Source organism: Ovis aries, chromosome Y (assembly GCF_016772045.2).
Source record: "Ovis aries strain OAR_USU_Benz2616 breed Rambouillet chromosome Y, ARS-UI_Ramb_v3.0, whole genome shotgun sequence".
NCBI lineage: Eukaryota > Metazoa > Chordata > Mammalia > Artiodactyla > Bovidae > Ovis > Ovis aries.
Window position 1 is genome coordinate 5,597,099 of NC_082741.1, and position 18,236 is coordinate 5,615,334.

General features: G+C 46.2%; 1 protein-coding gene across 8 annotated transcripts in view; it reads left to right on the forward strand.

Annotated features, from left to right (window-relative positions):
* The window catches only part of LOC132657141 (basic salivary proline-rich protein 3-like), a 443,202-nt gene that overhangs the window by 217,942 nt on the left and 207,024 nt on the right, over positions 1–18,236 (forward strand). The gene's annotated exons all lie outside the window — the stretch shown is intronic.

Genomic DNA, 18,236 nt, shown 5'->3' on the forward strand with positions numbered 1-18,236 from the left:
ATCACCAACTCCCGGAGTTCACCCAGATTTGTGTCCATCGAGTCAGTGATGCCATACAGCCATCTCATCCTCTGTTGTCCCCTTCTTCTCCTGCCCCCAATCCCTCCCAGTATCAGGGTCTTTTCCAATGAGTCAACTCTTCACATGAGGTGGCCAGAGTACTGGAGTTTCAGCTTTAGCATCATTCCTTCCAAAGAAATCCCAGGGTTGATCTCCTTCAGAAGGGACTGGTTGGATCTCCTTGCAGTCCAAGGGACTCTCGGAGAGTCTTCTCCACTCATGTATTAGCTCATTCTCATATTGGAATTAGTTCCCTATTGTTGCTTGAGCAAATAAATACACATTTAGTGTATTTAACACAGCCCACAGGTGTCATCTTTCAGGTCTGGAGATCAGAAGTTTGCAGTGGGTCTCCTTGGGCTAAAATCCAGGTATCGGGGATGGGACAGCGTTCTTTCCAGAGACTCCAGGGGGAGGATCCAGTGCTTTGCCTTTTCCAGTTTCTAGAGGACACCCCCATTGCTAAGCTCATTGCGCCTCTCTCCACCTTTGAAGCACATCCTTTAATCTCTGCTTCTTACCTCACATCCCTTTCCCACCTTTGACCGTCCTGCATCCCTCTCATAAGGGTCCTCAGAATTCCACTGGGCCCACCAGATAAGCCAGGATAATTTTCTGTCTGAGGATCCTTAATTTCTTCACATCTTCAGAGTCACTGCATGGTACCATCTGCACAGGTTTCTGAGGTCAGAGCATGGGCATCCCAGAAGAGGCGGAGTTACTGTGTCTACTACGGTATTCTGTAGACACTTGCTAACCAGTTTCTATGTGACAACTGTAGTTTTTACTGATTGACTTTTGAACTTTCAATCGCACTCCTTGGTTAATAATCTGCATGGACTGCACGCCCCAGCATTTGTGGTTGATTTACTCAGTGAGAGTCTGGAATTATAGGAGGCCATGAGTTCTCTCTCATTCCTCCTACCTTGGACCTAAAACCATGTTTCCAGCTTTATATTTGTAAAAGTAACGTATCCCCTTCTATTTTGTCTTTCTGAAAAGTGTACTAGTGTTTTTAGAAAAAAAGAAAATAAAGCACTTGATTGGACAACTAAATTGCTTTTATCTCAAATTATATATACAGGTTATCTTTTAGTTTTATATTCTAGGCATTTCCCTACTTTGTCTTCCATTGTTCCGATGAACTTTTCCCATCCTTCTATTTCTAATTTTCAAGTATTCTTTCTGGCTTTTTCGTTATTTTCCTTTGCACATAAATTTAATCTCTGTTAACGGATGTGGCATGATTAGAATACTGTTGAGCATCAAGTTGGTGTGTGTTTTACATTCTCGTCGCTAAACCGCTTCTTTTGTAAAAAATTCATTTATTTTAATTGGAGGCTAATTACAATCTTGTAGTGGTTTTGCCATACATTGAGCTAAGCCGCTTCTAAGCCACTAAACCCCTTCTCTGCTGAAACCGCGCGTGAGATCAGTGTTTAACTTATCCGGCGGTTGGTGTGCGTTCCTGTCACTGCGGTTTCGTGACATTCTGCTTCCATCCGTTTTCCCGAGTGAAAGTGAGAGCTGTCCAGGCGTTCAGTAGAGATGAGCAGGCTTTGTGACCTCTGAGGTTGGTTTGGATTGCCCCTCTGAGGGTTCCGTTCGATGTCACAGAGCCCCCGAATGGTACAGCAAGAATATTACTTCCTCTGGGACGTCAGGACTCTCACCCTAGTGCCTCCTCTTCTCCAGGTAGCCTTTCCGCTTATAAAGAGAAGAGCCCTCGGGGTTTTCCTTGTTTGCTTTCGTGCAGGCAGGTGGAAGGCATTTGCTTCACAAACCGAAACGCTAAATTACTAATGACAGCCCGTTCCTGTGAAATATTTACGTATTATGTGACAGTTACACTAATCACTTAAAACTTGACCTTATATTCTTGGAATTAAGTTTCACAAGTAAGAATATAGCCTTCCATCTGAAAGAAGAGAACATAAGATATTTTTGCATAGATTTTAAGAAAAATTCTTCGATTCAGTAAATATGAAAGCACATCTCAAACACATCTCCTTTTCAACAATTTTATTTTAAATATCGATTGTTTTCACTGTTTTCTGAACTGATGGAAATGGAAGGTTCAATCCTGCCTAGTGACTCGAGGGCTGAAGAGCTATAGCCTGTGCCTTCTCTTTTCAAATGTAAGCGAAGAAAGCGCCTCCCGAGTAAGAACTCTTAAACTTTGGGTTTTGCATCCACCATATTTTAATCAGGTACAGTTTGCATCTGACCCCGTACCGTGTGCCTAAATTAGATTGGAAATTAAAGAGCAAAGGATGCCCGTAGCACTGAACTGCTCATAGTTGGAAGTCTGAGAAGATAGCAGACAAGAATCAGTTGGGCGTTTTGACCTGCGACTCATCACGGCATCCAGGGAATTGCTCATACAAGTAGGTGTAATATGTGAAATAAAACTACAGAAATAATGTGTGAAGTACATGCAGTATAGAAATAAGACATTTCACATTTCATTGCATCTTACTCACAGGCAGTCATCACTCTTAGCAGTTGTTTTCTTTCACAACTTGAGCCCAACTTTCTTTTTTTCCCATTTCTCCTTTCTTCAGAAAATGAATCGATGAAAGAAGAGAAACCACAGAAACAAAAGCACAAATCATCTCGCACAGGGTGTTCTGCAAACTGGCGGCTTTTCGACTTTACTTTATACTGTGGCTGTGTTCTGAGAAGACCCTCTCCCATCCTTCGGTACTCTTTACGTCCTGCACAAATCCGCCCTCTTGGGGACTCCTCATGTCATACGGCATTAAACCGAGGGCTTGAAGGAAGACAGTGATGAATCCGGGGCAGATTTTTGCCTTTCACCTGCAGGGGCTGCCAGATGTCTTAGATCAGGAAGCATAGACTGTCCCGGGCCGTGTCGCTGGGCGGTGCAAACTCACGATGGAAGAGACACTGAACGCCATGTGAGAGGTCCTCGCGTGGCACGTCGCGTCTGCACTGAGCTGTCAAGCGTGGACTGCAGCTAGGCAGAAGGCGGGAGGAGAAGGGGACGACAGAGGGTGAGCTGGTTGGGTGGCATCACCAACTCGATGGACAGGAGTTTGAGTAGACTCCGGGAGTTGCTGATGGACAAGGAGCCCTGGCGTGCTGCAGTCCATGGGGTCGCAAAAGTTCAGACATGACTGAGCGACTGAACTGGAGGCACGTGTACCAGTGCGACGCCTGTGCCAAGGCACACGTTAGCACGTGCTGCAGAAACAGCACATTTCTGGTGCTGTTCGTTGGAAGCGGAACATCACGAAACTGCAGAGTCAGGAGCTCACCAGTCCAAGGCACCGGTTTGATTGGAGTCAACACTGTGTGATGTCACAAGAATTAATGACCGAGAGGAAGACTGGAGATGGGTCCTGGAGAACTTGACTTTTGGCAGGAGGGTTTCATGCTTCAAAAAGGGGGTAATGATGGTTCCTTTTGTAAAGCTGATTCTGTTTGTTTATTGGCTGTGCTGGGTCTTTGCTGCTGCACAGACTTTTCTCCAGCTGGGGCGAGCGGAAGTTATTCTCTGTTTATGGTTCGCAGGCTTCTCATTGCAGTAGCCTCTCTTGTCGTAGAGCGCAGTCTCTAGGGCACACGGACGTCAGTAGTTGCGACACGTGGGCTCAGTGGTTGTGATTCCTGGGCTCCAGTACTCAGGCTCAGTACTTGTGATACACAGACTTAGTTGTTCTGAGGCATGTGGGATCTTCCTGGACTGGGGATCGAACTGGTATCTCCAGTGTTGGCAGGTGGATTCTTTACCACTGAGCCACCAGGGCAGTCCCCCATGATGATTCCTTATTTTATTTTATTTTTTTAAAGCAGCAGCATAGGCTGGTCAGTCCCAGCTCTGTTTTGAGAGGATGAATCTGGCTGTGTACAGTCAGAGGGAGCTCAGACCAGAGGCTGGAGATGAGATGAGAGAAGGAGGAGGTTCTTGCCAAAACGTAGGTGAAAGTCATCCAGGAAGGATGAATTTAAGAAGCGTGTAGATGGTACAAGCAGTGTGACTTGTACACTGCAGGAGAAAGGAGACAGGATTAATCCCCAGATGGACCTTTATTGCCCATTTGCATTGTATGAAAGTGAAAGTCGCTCAGTCGTGTCCAACTCTTTGCAACCCCCATGGTCTATACAGTGCGTAGAATTCTCCAGACCAGAATACTGGAGTGGGGAGCCTTTCCCTTCTCCAGGGCATCTTCCCAACCCAGGGATCAAACCGGGGTCTCCCACATTGCAGGCGGATTCTTGACCAGCTGAGCCACCAGGGAAGCCCAAGAATACTGAAGTGGGTAGCCTATCCCTTCTCCAGGGGATCTTTGCAACCCAGGAATCGAACTGGGGTCTCCCGCATTGCAGGCGGATTCTTTACCAGCTGAACCACCAGGGAAGCCCTTTATTGCCCATGGTCATCTCAAAATAGCCAGTCCCAAGGTTTTTGGGCATTTTGTTTTGTGTTGCTCTCATTGAAATATAGTTAACTTGCTGCTGCTGCTGCTAAGTTACTTCAGTCGTGTCCGACTCTGTGCGACCCCATAGACGGCAGCCCACCAGGCTCCCCCGTCCCTAGGATTCTCCAGGCAAGAATGCTGGAGGGGGTTGCCATTTCCTTCTCCAATGGATGAAAATGAAAAGTGAAAGTGAAGTCGCTCAGTTAACTTTACAATATTATAGTAGTCTGCCTTACTTCACTCAGTATGATGATCAAGAAGTAGGCCCATCAGTATTGCTGCCAAAATGGTATTATTTCATTCTACCTAATTGTGTACACACGCGCACACACACACACACACACACACACACACACACACACACAGACCATATCTTCTTCCTGCATTCCTCTGTCAGTGCACACTTCCACTGTTTCCTTGTCTTGACTATTGTAAACAGTACTGCAGGGAACGTAGGGGCGCCTAAGAAATGCTACAGATGAACCTATTTACAAAACAGAAGCAGGCTTACAGAACTTGCCAGCAGAAGAATGAGGGGAAGGGAAACTTAGGGAACTTGGGATGGACATGGACACACTGCTGTGTTCAACATGGAGAACCAGCAAGGACCTGCTGGACAGCACACGGAACTCTGCTCAATACTCTGTAATAACCTGATGGTTCCCAGGGGGAAGGGTAGGGGAAGGGATAGTCAGGGAGTCTGGGATGGACATGGACACACTGCTGTGTTCAACATGGAGAACCAGCAAGGACCTGCTGGATAGCACAGGGAACTCTGCTCAATCCTCTGTAATAACCTTATGGTTCCCGGGGAGGAAGATAGGGGGAGGGATAGTCAGGGAGTTTGGGATGGACATGGACACACTGCTGTATTTAACATGGAGAATCAGCAAGGCCCTGCTGGACAGCACAGGGAACTCTGCTCAATACTCTGTAATAACCTGATGGTTCCCAGGGGGAAGGATGGGGGAAGGGATAGTCAGGGAGTCTGGGATGGACATGGACACACTGTTGTGTTTAACATGGAGAACCAGCAAGGACCTGCTGGACAGCACAGGGAACTCTGCTCAGTGTCATGTGGCAGCCTGGAGGGGAGGGGAGTTTGGAGGACAAGCAATACATGTGTATATATGGCTGAGTCCCTTTGCTGTTCCCCTGAAATCATCACATTGTTTATCAGCTATCCCTTTGCTGTTCCCCTGAAATCATCACATTGTTTATCAGCTATACACCAGTGCAAAATTAAAAAGTTTTTAAAAATAGTACGTTTGTTTCAAGTGGACAACAAGCTAATGGAATATTTTGATGGGTTTGCAAGACTGCCTCTTGCAAAATCTGTATGCAGGTCAGGAAGCAACACTTAGAACTGGACATGGAACAACAGACTGGTTCCAAATAGGAAAAGGAGTACGTCAAGGCTGTGTATTGCCACCCTGCTTATTTAACTTCTATGCAGAGTGCATCATGAGAAACGCTGGGCTGGAGGAAGCACAAGGTGGAATCAAGATTGTGTGGAGAAATATCAATAACCTCAGATATTCAGATGACACCACCCTTATGGCAGAAAGTGAAGAAGACCTAAAGAGCCTCTTAATGAAAGTGAAAGAGGAGAGTGGAAAAGTTGGCTTAAAGCTCTCAACATTCAGAAAACTAAGATCATGACATTTGGTCCTATTACTTGATGGCAGATAGATGGGGAAACAGTGGCTGACTTTATTTTGGGGGGGGGCTCCAAAATCACCACAGATGGTGATTGACTGCCATGAAATGAAAGGACGCTTACTCCTTGGAAGGAAGGTTATGACCAACCTAGACAACATACTAAAAAGCAGAGACATTACTTTGCCAACAAAGGCCCATCTTGTCAAGGCTGTGGTTTTTCCAGTAGTCATGTATGTATATGAGAGTTGGACTATTAAAAAAAGCTGAGCATCAAAGAATTGATGCTTTTGAACTGTGATGTTGGAGGAGACTCTTGAGACTCCCTTGAACTGCAAGGAGATTCAACAAGTCCATCCTAAGGGAGATCAGTCCTGATTGTTCATTGGAAGGCCTGATGCTGAAGCTGAAACTCCAATCCTTTGGCCTCCTGATGCAAAGAGCTGACTCATTGGAAAAGATCCTGATGCTGGGAAAGATTGAGGGCAGGAGGAGAAGGGGATGGCAGAGGGTGAGGTGGCTGGATGGCATCACCAACTCAATGGACATGGGTTTGAGTGGACTCCGGGAGTTGGTGATGGACAGGGAGGCCTGGCGAGCTGTGGTCCATGGGGTCGCAAAGAGTCGGACATGACTGAGCAATCCATACTAAGTTATTAAATATTGACTGTATTCCTCATGTTGTGCACAGCATCCTTGTACCCAGCAGACTTGGAAGTTCTTGTGGAAGACATTGGGATTAGTTTTCCACCGCTGTGTAACAACTGACCAAAGGTGTGGGGACTTCAGACACAATCTGCTTATTAGCTCACAGTTCTTGTAGGTCAAGAACGCAGCAAGGCATTGCTGAATTCTTTGCTTAGGGTCTTGGAAGACCAAAGTCACACAGTGCCCTGAAGGGTAGGCTCCTGACTGTGGGCTTTGTGGAGAAGAGCCCAGATCCAAGCTCCCTCCCATGGTGGAGAAGCAGCTCCTTGCAGCTTGTTGGTGCAGGTCTTTGCTTTGTTGCTGGGTGTTAGGTGGTGGCCATACTCTATTCCGGGACCTCTCATCTCTCCCTGCACGTGGTCCTCTGTCTTCCAAGTCAGCAACAATGCATTGACACACTTTTAATTTATTTTTATTTTTTAAATATAAATTTATTTATTTTAATTGGAGGCTAATTACTTTACAGTATTGTATTGGTTTTGCCATACATCCATGGGTGTAAATGTGTTCCCCATCCTGAACCACACTTTTTAAAAATTATCTTTGTTTAATTATTTTGAAATTGCAGGATAACTGTTTTACAGTGCTGTATTGCTTTCTGCCATTTAGTTCATTGCAGTCACTCAGTCATGTCCTACTTTTTGTGACCCCATGGACCGCAGCACGCCAGGCCTATCACCAACTCCCAGAGTTCACCCAAACCCATGTCCATTGAATCAGTGATGCCATCCATCCATCTCATCATCTGTCGTCCCCTTCTCCTCCTGCCTTCAATGTTTCCCAGTATCAGAGTCTTTTCCAGTGAGTCGGTTCTTTGCATCAGGTGGCCAAAATATTGGAGTTTCAGCTTCAGCATCAGTCCTTCAAATGAATAGTCAGGGACTGATTTCCTTTAGGATGGACTGGTTGGATCTCCTTGCATTCCAAGGGACTCTCAAGAGTCTTCCCCAACACCACAGTTCAGAATCATCCATTCTATAGATTATAAAGAAAGCTGAGCGCTGAAAAATTGATGCTTTCTGCCGTACAGCAATGCAAGTCAGCCATTACGATATTACTATATACGTGTGTGTGTGTGTGTGTAGTTATGTATAGGTCTGTTACTAATATCACAGAGGGAATTTTCTAACATTCCATGTATATATATTATAAAACATTCTAGGTATATAACATTGTTATAATTTAACATATATTACAATATTATAGCATTATAATGTTATAACACACACACACACACACTGATCACCTCCTTCTTGAGCCTCCCGGTCTTCCAGCCATCACGCCCCTCTGTGTCATCTTCGAGCACCAGCCTGAACCCCCTGTGCTATACAGCGGCCTCCCACTAGCTGTCTGGGTTACACGTGGTCGTGTACAGGGCAGGGCAACTGTCTCAGTTCACGCCACGCTCTCCTTCCCCAGTTGTGTCCACACATCCGTTCCTTACGCCTGCATCTCTAGTCTTGTCCTGCACCATCTTCCTAGGTTCCACATATATGTGTTCAGCGTGTCTCTTTCTGACTGACTTCACTCCGTGTGTTGGGCTCTAGGTCCATCCCTCTCGGTTCAGCTGATTCACATTGGTCCTTCATATGCCTGGGGTATCTCTGAGTTTCCCCGTCTGCTAAACCACCAGCGAAAAAGCTCTGCTTGTGCGGGAGAACCGGCTGAGAGGATCAGAACCTCTCAGATAGTCTCCCCTTTAACTGACTCAAAAGTGAGTGATTGGCACCCCGCTGGCATCATCCACAAAGCCCTTCACCTCATCCAGGCAGTGACATCCTCTGTCCGTGATTCTGGGGATCAGGACGGAGCGTCCTGGGACTGGGGCGTCTTCCGTCTTGCCGGGGCATCTCTTACGGGATTGCCCTAATTCAGAGGTGGCCCCATGCCTCTGCCACTTTCTGCTGCTCACCGTCCGTGTGGTTGGTCACCTTTTACACTGTGATTCGAGAAGGAAAGACACAGCAAGTGCAGAGGTGAGCAGATAAGGAAGTGAGCTGTAGTGAGGCACCGAAAGTGTGGCTTGAAAATAGCCCTGGCTTTGGAAAGTGTAGGGTGAGCACAGATGCTGTGAGCGTTGCAGAACCGGGCTTGTCACGGGCTGGAACGCACTCAGCAACGAAGAAATCTGTTACCACTCAGCTCATGCCAACAAAAACTGTAGACCACATCCGCAGCGGGTGTGTGAATTGGGTGGCGGCAGTGTGACAAAAATAGACAATTATTATACTTGTAGATTTAGAGACTAGCCAAATTTACAACCTGAGAATTACAGTCCTTGTTTTATGGCGACAAGATTTTTTTTTTTTTTTTCAAAAAAGGACAGTCATTTGCAATCTATAACAGGTGCAAGTGGAAAATCCTGAGTTTTTTTGGGTACGTGTGGCTGTGATAATGTCTCTTAGAGACATTAAAACCCTTAGACTGTGTATTTCCCTCCATCTGTCTGTGTCTCTGCTGACAGTGCTGTGGAATCATCGCATCCCGCTGAGTCTTCATTTGGCCTTTGAATCTGCGGCTGCTCACGTTTGGAGAAACTGTGGGCGTCAGTTCTAGGACAGGATGTCCACTTGGCTCCATTGTTAGGACAGCAAAGTGATGGGAGAGTCAGACGTAGACTGCATATTGAATGGAAGTCGAATTTCTAATGGGACTTGTTCCTCCCCTTGAATTTTTATTTTTTACTTTAGTAATATAATACCACATTGTTGTGGCAAGTCACGGTATGATGTTGGAGCCAGTTGCTATGAGGCAACTATCTTGCCAGCCAAGGGGGCTCCCCGGGGACCTTGAGACAGATCAGAGAGGACATATCCCTTCTGTATAATTTACCTCTGTTCCCTTTCTCTCTCTTTTTACGTGCACTGAAGTGTGTATTTTGAAATGTTTTTTTTATTATTATTTTGATTTTATGTCTAGATTTTCTTTGAGTTTAAACACTCAGAATCTTTGGTTTTTCTCTGTCATACATTTATATCAGATATCTTGGAGTTTTTCTTTTGATCCGCATGGCTACATTTATTCTCCTCATTTTCATTCTTCAGTTCAGTTCAGTCGCTCAGTCTTGTCCGACTCTTTGCGACCCCATGGACTGCAGCACGCCAGGCCTCCCTGTCCATCACCAACTCCCAGAGCTTACTCAAATTCAAGTCCATCAAGCCGGTGATGCCATCCAACCATCTCATCCTCTGTCGTCCCCTTCTCCTCCTGCCCTCAATCTTTCCCAGCATCAGGGTCTTCTCAAATGAGTCAGCTCTTCACATCAGCTGGCCCAAGGATTGGAGTTTCAGCTTCAACATCCTTCCAGTGAACACCCAGGACTGATCTCCTCTAGGTTGGAGGACTTAGTTATTTCATAGCAAACTAGAGACTTTGTGATACCTGGCTGTTATAACACCAACAGTAATGCAACTATGCACCTAGCTTCTTTCAGATCGGCTCAAAGCGTTCTAAAACCCCAGCTGTGATATTAATAACAGACCTATACACAACTGCAGAGCCGTTTATGCCTTTAAACTTAGTTTACTGGAAACTAGAAATCTATAAATGCTGATAGACTGGAGAAGTCATACATAGTAATATGAAGGACGCTTGAGAAGTGTGAGCTTCTCTTCATGGCAGAACACATTTCAGAGATGTCTCTGCAATGGAGTTAAGTGTTCTTAAAATATGAGGTAGCTTTATGGGTCACCCTGTGTAATATGAGAGCATGGTACGCTCAACAGAAGCAGATCACATTTAAAATTTAGATCAGATTGCTCGTCACTTGTCCGCATCTTGTTTTAGGCATTAGATATTTAACTAAATGAGCAAAAAGAAGCAAATTATTTAATTCTTGATGCTTTCTGCATAACCTCTGAGCAATTCATAGACGATTGCACCAAAGTGACATTTGGAGGATATTATGAACATAGGAGAAGGCAGTGGCACCCCACTCCAGTACTCTTGCCTGGAAAATCCCATGGACGGAGGAACCTGGTAGGCTGCAGTCCATGGGGTCGCACAGAGTCGGACACGACTGAAGCGACTTAGCAGCAGCAGCGTGAACGTGGTACTGCACAGTTATTCCTTAGTTGATAAGAGTCTGGATTTGAAATAGCATTCCGACATTGAAGTCATCCCCAGGCTGAGGTCCACAGTTTGCTCTTAGCCCCAGGGAAAATCACTTTGGAACACATTCAGCTTTCTCCTTGTGGGAATGGGAAAGATGCATGCAGATTTGACTTGCCCACATTTCCTCAAACCTTGAAACCTCAAATCCGGCCGCCGGCTAGTAGCTGCCTTCATTTTCCAGAACTCGAGCATGGCTGAATTGTGAACCCGAGAAGGCGTATTTTCACGCCCACAGCAGAGCTGGCTCAGAAGCTTGGGAATGTCCTGGTGTTCGTGCTTAGATGCCTGTGGCTGGTAGAAGGGGCAGGGGGTGGTGAGAGGAAAGAAGGGACATTCCAGCCTGTGGAACCGCTAGCGTGGAACGGCAAATCAGCAGGCAATGTTACTTGAGAGACGATTTTACCCCAGAGAAAACTTAAATATCTCTTGAGACCTGGGTTCGATCCCTGGGTTGGGAAGATTTCCCAGAGAAGGGAACGGTACCAACCCCAGTGTTCTGGCCTGGAGAATCCCATGGACCAGTCCATGGGGTCACAAAGAGTTGGACATGACTGACAACTTTCAGACTTTCCAGACACACCACAGAACAGCAGAGTCCCATGCGTGATTCTGTAGCCCTAGGCACAATTATAGTTTTGTTCAAATGGCATGAAATGTGTCTTGGTAGAGATGAGACCCCCATGATGCTTTTTACGGTGGCTTGAAAAGTGGAAGTTTTAGTCACTCAGTGGGATCCAACTCTTTGAAATGACCCCGTGGACTGTAGCCCGCCAGGCTCCTCTATCCATGGGATTTCCCAGGTAAGAAGACTGGAGTGGGTTGCCATACCCTTCTCCAGGGGATCTTCCCCACCCAAGGATTGAACCTGGGCCTCCAGCCACCTTGTGGGCAGACTCTTTACCGTCTGAGCCACCAGGGAAGCCTGCTGTGGCTGAGAGGAGCTCATAGGTGACCTCAGAGCAAAGAAAACCAGTGACATTTGTAAACCAACGCGGTGTGGGAAAGTCTGGTCATTGTGCTCCGAGTCTGCACCCCAGGAGAGTGGTCAGAACCTGGGGTCCTCCTGTGTCCAGAAAAGATGCCAGCCCCTGAGAGGTAAACAGACACACAGACGGCACGCACAACCGAACAGGCGTCTCTGTAGACAGAAGATCATGAGGTTAGAAACTCTCAGGCATGATGTCCCCTCTCCCACACACAACTCGGTCACAGCAAACAGTATTACACAACATTCACGGCTTCAAAACCGCCTGGACTCCCAGCAATTAAAGATGACTCACAAATGCGTGCGCGTGTGTGATTTCTCACTTTGGTCCTAAACATTTGAAAGCCCCACTCAAAGAGTGTGAACCGTTAGACCTAGCAGATATCTCATAAAAGATGCTTAAAGTACTCAAAATTATCTGCAGTCCCTGTGAGACAGATAGCAGTATCTCTAAGTAAACACTGTTTAAGATACCACCTTTGAAAGATACTTTATGACCTGAGTGTTTCATAGTTTGCATCTCCAGAAATGGCATCCCACTCCAGTACTCTTGCCTGGAAAATCCCACAGATGGAGGATCCTGGTGGGCTGCAGTCCACGGGGTCTCGAAGAATCGGACACTGCTGAGTGACTTCACTTTCACTTTTCACTTTCATGCATTGGAGAAGGAAATGGAAACCCACTCTAGTGGTCTTGCCTGGAGAATCCCAGGGATGGTGGAGCCTGGTGGGCTGCCGTCTATGGGGTCGCACAGAGTTGGACACGACGGAAGTGACTTAGCTCCACACTTATAGCATCTTTTTTTTAAAATATATTTTGGGAGGTGCTGGATCTTTGTCACTGTGTGGCCTTTGGGGTCTCCTCTCTAGTTGCAATGCACGGGCTTCTGATTGCAGTGACTTGTCTTGTGCAGAATGTGGTCTCACTGCAGTGACTTGTCTTGTTGGAGGATGTGGTCTCACTGCAGTGACTTGTCTTGCCGTGCAGGATGTGGTGTAGGCTCCTGGGCTTCCATACTTGTATCTTGTGGGCTGAGGCATTGCGACTCCCAGGCTGTGGAGCACAGATGCAGTCATTGCGGAGCCCGGGCTCACCTCCACGGCACGTGGCATCTTCCCAGACCAGGGACTGAGCCCACGTCTCCTTCATCAGCAGGTGGATTCTTTACCACTGAGCCCCCAGGGAAGCCCAGCACCACTTTGTAATGGGCTTCAAGTTTATGCTGACGATACATCCAGTAGGTGATAGCTCTCCTCTGCATTCCTGAGTTGGTCACCGGGACTTTGAGCTCCCCTGGAGGACTCTGACATGACAATGCGTAGTTTATGTTAGTGTTATTATTATTATTTTGTCCAGCTTCTTTCTTTACCATTTGGAAGGGAGATAAATCCCGGTACTTATCAGATGGAGCAAGAACGTAGGCAGAGCTGAGAAAATGTAACAGCAGGTTATCTGAGCACAGCTGGTGTTTCGATATTACCGTGTAGTTTGCGGTTCTGGTGGTGGGAAAGAAAGTTGAGGGAGAAAAATGAACTTCTGGCTCAGGATTACGTAGTGAATCCAGAAGGAAGGCTTCATCCAGTTACTGCCATCTTGGGGACCATGTGGAGGCTTCCCTGGTGGCTCAGACAGTGAAGTATCTGCCTACAATGTCAGAGACCCAGGTTCGATCCCTGGGTCAGGATCATCCTCTGGAGAAGGAAATGGCAACCCACTCCAGTACTCTTGCCTGGAAAATCCCATGAATGGAGGAGCCTGGTAGGTTACAGTCTTTGGGGTCACAAAGAGTTGGACACGACCGAGCGACTTCACTCACTTGGGGACCGCGTGAGTGTGGCTCCTTCATAACTTACAGTTTGGGTAAGAAGCCAGCTACCACCAGGAGCTGGGAGAGTCCTGTGAATAAACGAAAAATAAAAGAGGGATGGCAGCTGAGGAGGGGTCAGGTAGTTAAAGCTCGAAAAACCATTTATCCATTGGGCATTTAAATTAGTAATGAGAACATCAGTGTTCTTTTTAAAAAACATTTTTAGTAGAGTATGTGTTTGTGTGTGTGGAACTCGGTCAGTCGTGTCCGACTCTTTGCAGCCCCATGGACTGCAGCCCACCAGGCTCCACTGTCCGTGGAATTTCCCTGGCAAGAAGACTGGAGTGGGTGGCCACGCCCTTCTGCACATTGGAGTATACTTGGTCTAGGGTGTGCATTAGTTTCTGCTGTACAGCAAAGTGGATCAGCTATATGTACACACAGAGCTTTCCAGGTGGCTCGAATGGTAAAGAATCTGCCTGCACTGCAGGAGACCTGGGTCAGGAAGATCCCCTGGAGGAGAGCATGGCTATCCACTCCACTGTTCTTGCCTGGAGAATCCCATGGACAGAGGAGCCTGGTGGGCTGCAGTCCATGGGGTCACAGAGAGTCGGACACGGCCGAGCGGCTAACACACACACGTCCCCACTTTTTAAGACTTCTTTTCCTTAAGGTCCTTTAGAGCACTGACTTAAATGTTCTTTAAATTTCTGCCTTAATAAACAGACGTTTCTCTTCACCGTGTAATATCAGATGCCGCAATAGCCGTTGCAAAACAAAGGAAGCAAAGCTACACCTTGTAGCTTCTTTGAGAAGCAACATTGAGCCACATATGTTAATGGTGTTGATGGGTGAACACATTTGGTACCCAGACGGGACACAGCACTAGGTCCATTTCTGGATGACGGAAGATACACCCTGTACGCTTGGGTATCTGCCTTGGTGGAGGAGCCCGCCTCCTGGTTGTTGGTGAGCTCCCGATTCCCATAGGCTGTGAGCTTCAGTGCTTTGCTGGATGTTGGTTACCGGACGCCTGCAGTTCCTTGCCCTGGGGACCGCTGCAGCATGGCAGCCTGCCCTGTGAAAGCCTGCATCCCTGTAGCATCGCACAGCACCTACTAGCGAGACTGACGCTTCACATACTGTAGCCTCGTCATGGAACTCGGCTCCTGGTACCCTTGATGCATATTGTTCTTCCCAAGTGACTCTTTGTGAAGCCCTAGAACATGACACCTTGATGAGCCTCTTGATGAAAGTGAAAGAGGAGAGTGAAAAAGTCAGCTTAAAACTCAGCATTCAGAAAGCTAACGTCATGGCATCTGGTCCCATCGCTTCATGGCAAATAGATAGGGAGACAGAGGAAACAGTGAGAGACTATTTTTTTGGGCTCCAAAATGACCGCTGATGGTGATTGCAGCCATGAAATTGAAAGACGCTTGCTCCTTGGAAGAAAAGCTATGACCAACCTAGACAGCATATTAAAAAGCAGAGACAAAGCTATGGTTTTTGCAGTAATCATGTATGGATGTGAGAGTTGGACTATAAAGAAAGCCGAGCGCAGAGTTGATGCTTTTGAACTGTGGTGCTGGAGAAGACTCTTGAGAGTCCCTTGGACTGCAAGAAGATGCAACCAGTCCATCCTAAAGGAAATCAATCCTGAATATTCCTTGGAAGACTGATGCTGAAGCGGAAACTCCAATCCTTTGGCCAATCGGATGCGAAGAACTGACTCATTTGAAAACACCCTGATGCTGGGAAAGACTGAAGGCGGGAGGAGAAGGGGATGACAGAGGATGAGATGGTTGGATGGCATCACCGACTCAGTGGACATAGTCTGAGTGAACTCCAGGAGTTGGTGATGGACAGGGAGGCCTGGCGTGCTGCAGTTCATGGGGTCGCAAAGAGTCGGACATAACTGAGCGACTGAACTGGACTGAACTGAGACCACCAGGGAAGCCCTGAAAATCTCAATTCTAAGTATTCCTGTGTATTTGTAGAAATTTCTGTGTATTTCCTCCCCACCTTGCCTTTTAGCGTCATCTGGCCACATGCAACTTAGAGTGTATTCCACATATCACCTTGAGCTTCTTAAGATACAGAATCTCAGCTTTCACCCTGCAAGTATGATCTGCATTTTACCCAGTATCCTGGGTGGCCTGTGTGCATAGTAAGTTTTGAAAGGTATTGATCTACCCAGCACTGCTTGACCTGGATGCACATGGGGGCTCACCTGAGAAGTTTTAGAATACTGCTGCCCATGTCATATTTGTCTTCCAGAATTTTATATTTTAAAAATATAAATTTTATATTTTTCCAAAATTTATATTTTAAAAATATAAATCATGTGAGGACCTGGACAAGGTCCTCACATGATTCCAGTGTGTATTGAGAGCTGCTCACATATACAATGTGTCTTATAGCAATCAGATTGAAAAGAAGATGTCAAAACAATTTTGGGTATATAATGTTTCATTTGTACTTGGGTGAACTGAAGTTGTTGTCAAAGTTATTTTCTTTTGTGTCACATAGAATCGCTGAGGGTACCTCATGGTAATCTGGTATAATTTTACTTGTTTTTGAATTTTATTGAAGTATAGTTTATTTACAGTGTTGTTAATTTCTTCCGTGCAGCAAAGTAACTCAGTTGTACATGTACATATGTGTCTGCTTAGTCTCTCCGTCGTGTCTGACTCCTTGGGACCCCATGGGCGATAGCCCGCCAGGCTCCCCTGTCCATGGGATTCTCCAGGCCAGAATACTGGAGTCGGTTCCAGGAGAACATTCCCAACTTAGGTATCGAACCAAGGTCTCCCACATTGCACTTGAATTCTTTACCATCTAAGCCACCAGGGAAACCCATGAATACTGAAGTGGGTAGCCTATCACTTCTCCAGGGGATTTTCCTGACCCAGGAATCAAACCAGGGTCTCCTGAATTGCAGGCAGATTCTTCTCCAGCTGAGCTGTGAGGAACGCTCAGTACACATATATTGATGTTAAAGCTGGTCGAGGTGATGGAATTCCATCACATCTACTTCTGCTGCATGGACTGTGCTAAAGCCTTTGACTGTATTTATCACAACAAACTGTGAAATATTCCCAGTGAGATCTGAGTACCAGACCACATTACCTGCCTCCTGAGAAACTGGGAGGCAGGGCAAGAAGCAACAGTTAGAACCAGACATGGCACAACAGAATGGTTTAAAATTGGGAAAGGAGTAAGTCAAGGCTATATATTGTCACCCTGCTTATTTAACTTACATGCAGAGTACATCATGAGAAACACTGGGCTGGAGGAAGCACAAGCTGGAATCAAGATTGCCAGAAGAAGAAATATCAACAACCTCAGATATGCTGATATGCCCACATTAATGGCAGAAAGTGAAGAGGAACTAAATTAAAAAGAGCCTCTTGATGAAGGTGAAAGAGGAGAGTGAAAAAGTTGGCTTAAAACTGAGCATTCAAAAAACAAAGATCATGGCATCCAGTCCCATCACTTCATGGCAAATAGACTGGAAAACGTGGAAACAGTGCAGATTTCATTTTCTTGGGCTCCAAAATCACCGCAGGTGGTGACTGCATCCATTAAAGAAAGAACCCGTTTCTTGGTGACTGCTCCTTGGGGGAAGAAAAACCTGTGTCAAACCTAGACAGAATATTAAAAAGCAGAAACATCACTTTGCCAACAAAGGTCTGTATAATCAAAGCTGTGGTTTTTACAGTAGTTATGTACAGATGCGAGAGTTAAGACGATAAAGCTGAGTGCCAAAGAATTGATGCTTTCGAAGTGTGTTGCTGGAGAAGACTCTTGAGAGTGTCTTGGACGGCAAGGAAATCAAACCAGTCAATCCTCAAAGAAATCAATCCTGAATATTCATTGGAAGGACTGATGCTAAAGCTCCAATACTTTGGCCACATGATGCAAAGAGCCGACTCCTTGGAAAAGACCTTGATGCTGGGAAAGATTGAGGGCTAGAGGAGAAGGGGGCAACAGAGGATGAGATGGTTGGATGGCATCACTGACTCAATGGACACGAGTTTGAGCAAATTCCAGGAGATGGTAAAGGACAGGGAAGCCTGGCGTGCTGCAGTCCGTGGGGTCACAAAGCACTGGACACGACTTGGGGACTGCACAAACAACATCAACTTTCCATGTATTGTTTATGACTCTGATTTCTCTTACTCTAGGTTAAACTTAGCATTTTGCTTGTCTTGTGGTTTTAAAAAAAAAAAAAAAAATTGGTGTGTTTTTCCATCCAAAGCACTTTTACTTTTGAAAATTAAATAACTGGTGACTTTGGAGAAGAACCCATTTCTCGGGGGGTGAGAGCCCCCAGGGAATAAATAGTGCAATCAGAGACGAGGAGGAGGACACAGGAGCTGTGTCCATGAGGAGGCCTTTCTTTGCATGCCCTCCTTTGCCCGTGCCTTGCGCTCGGTGATTCCATCCGAGTTCGGTC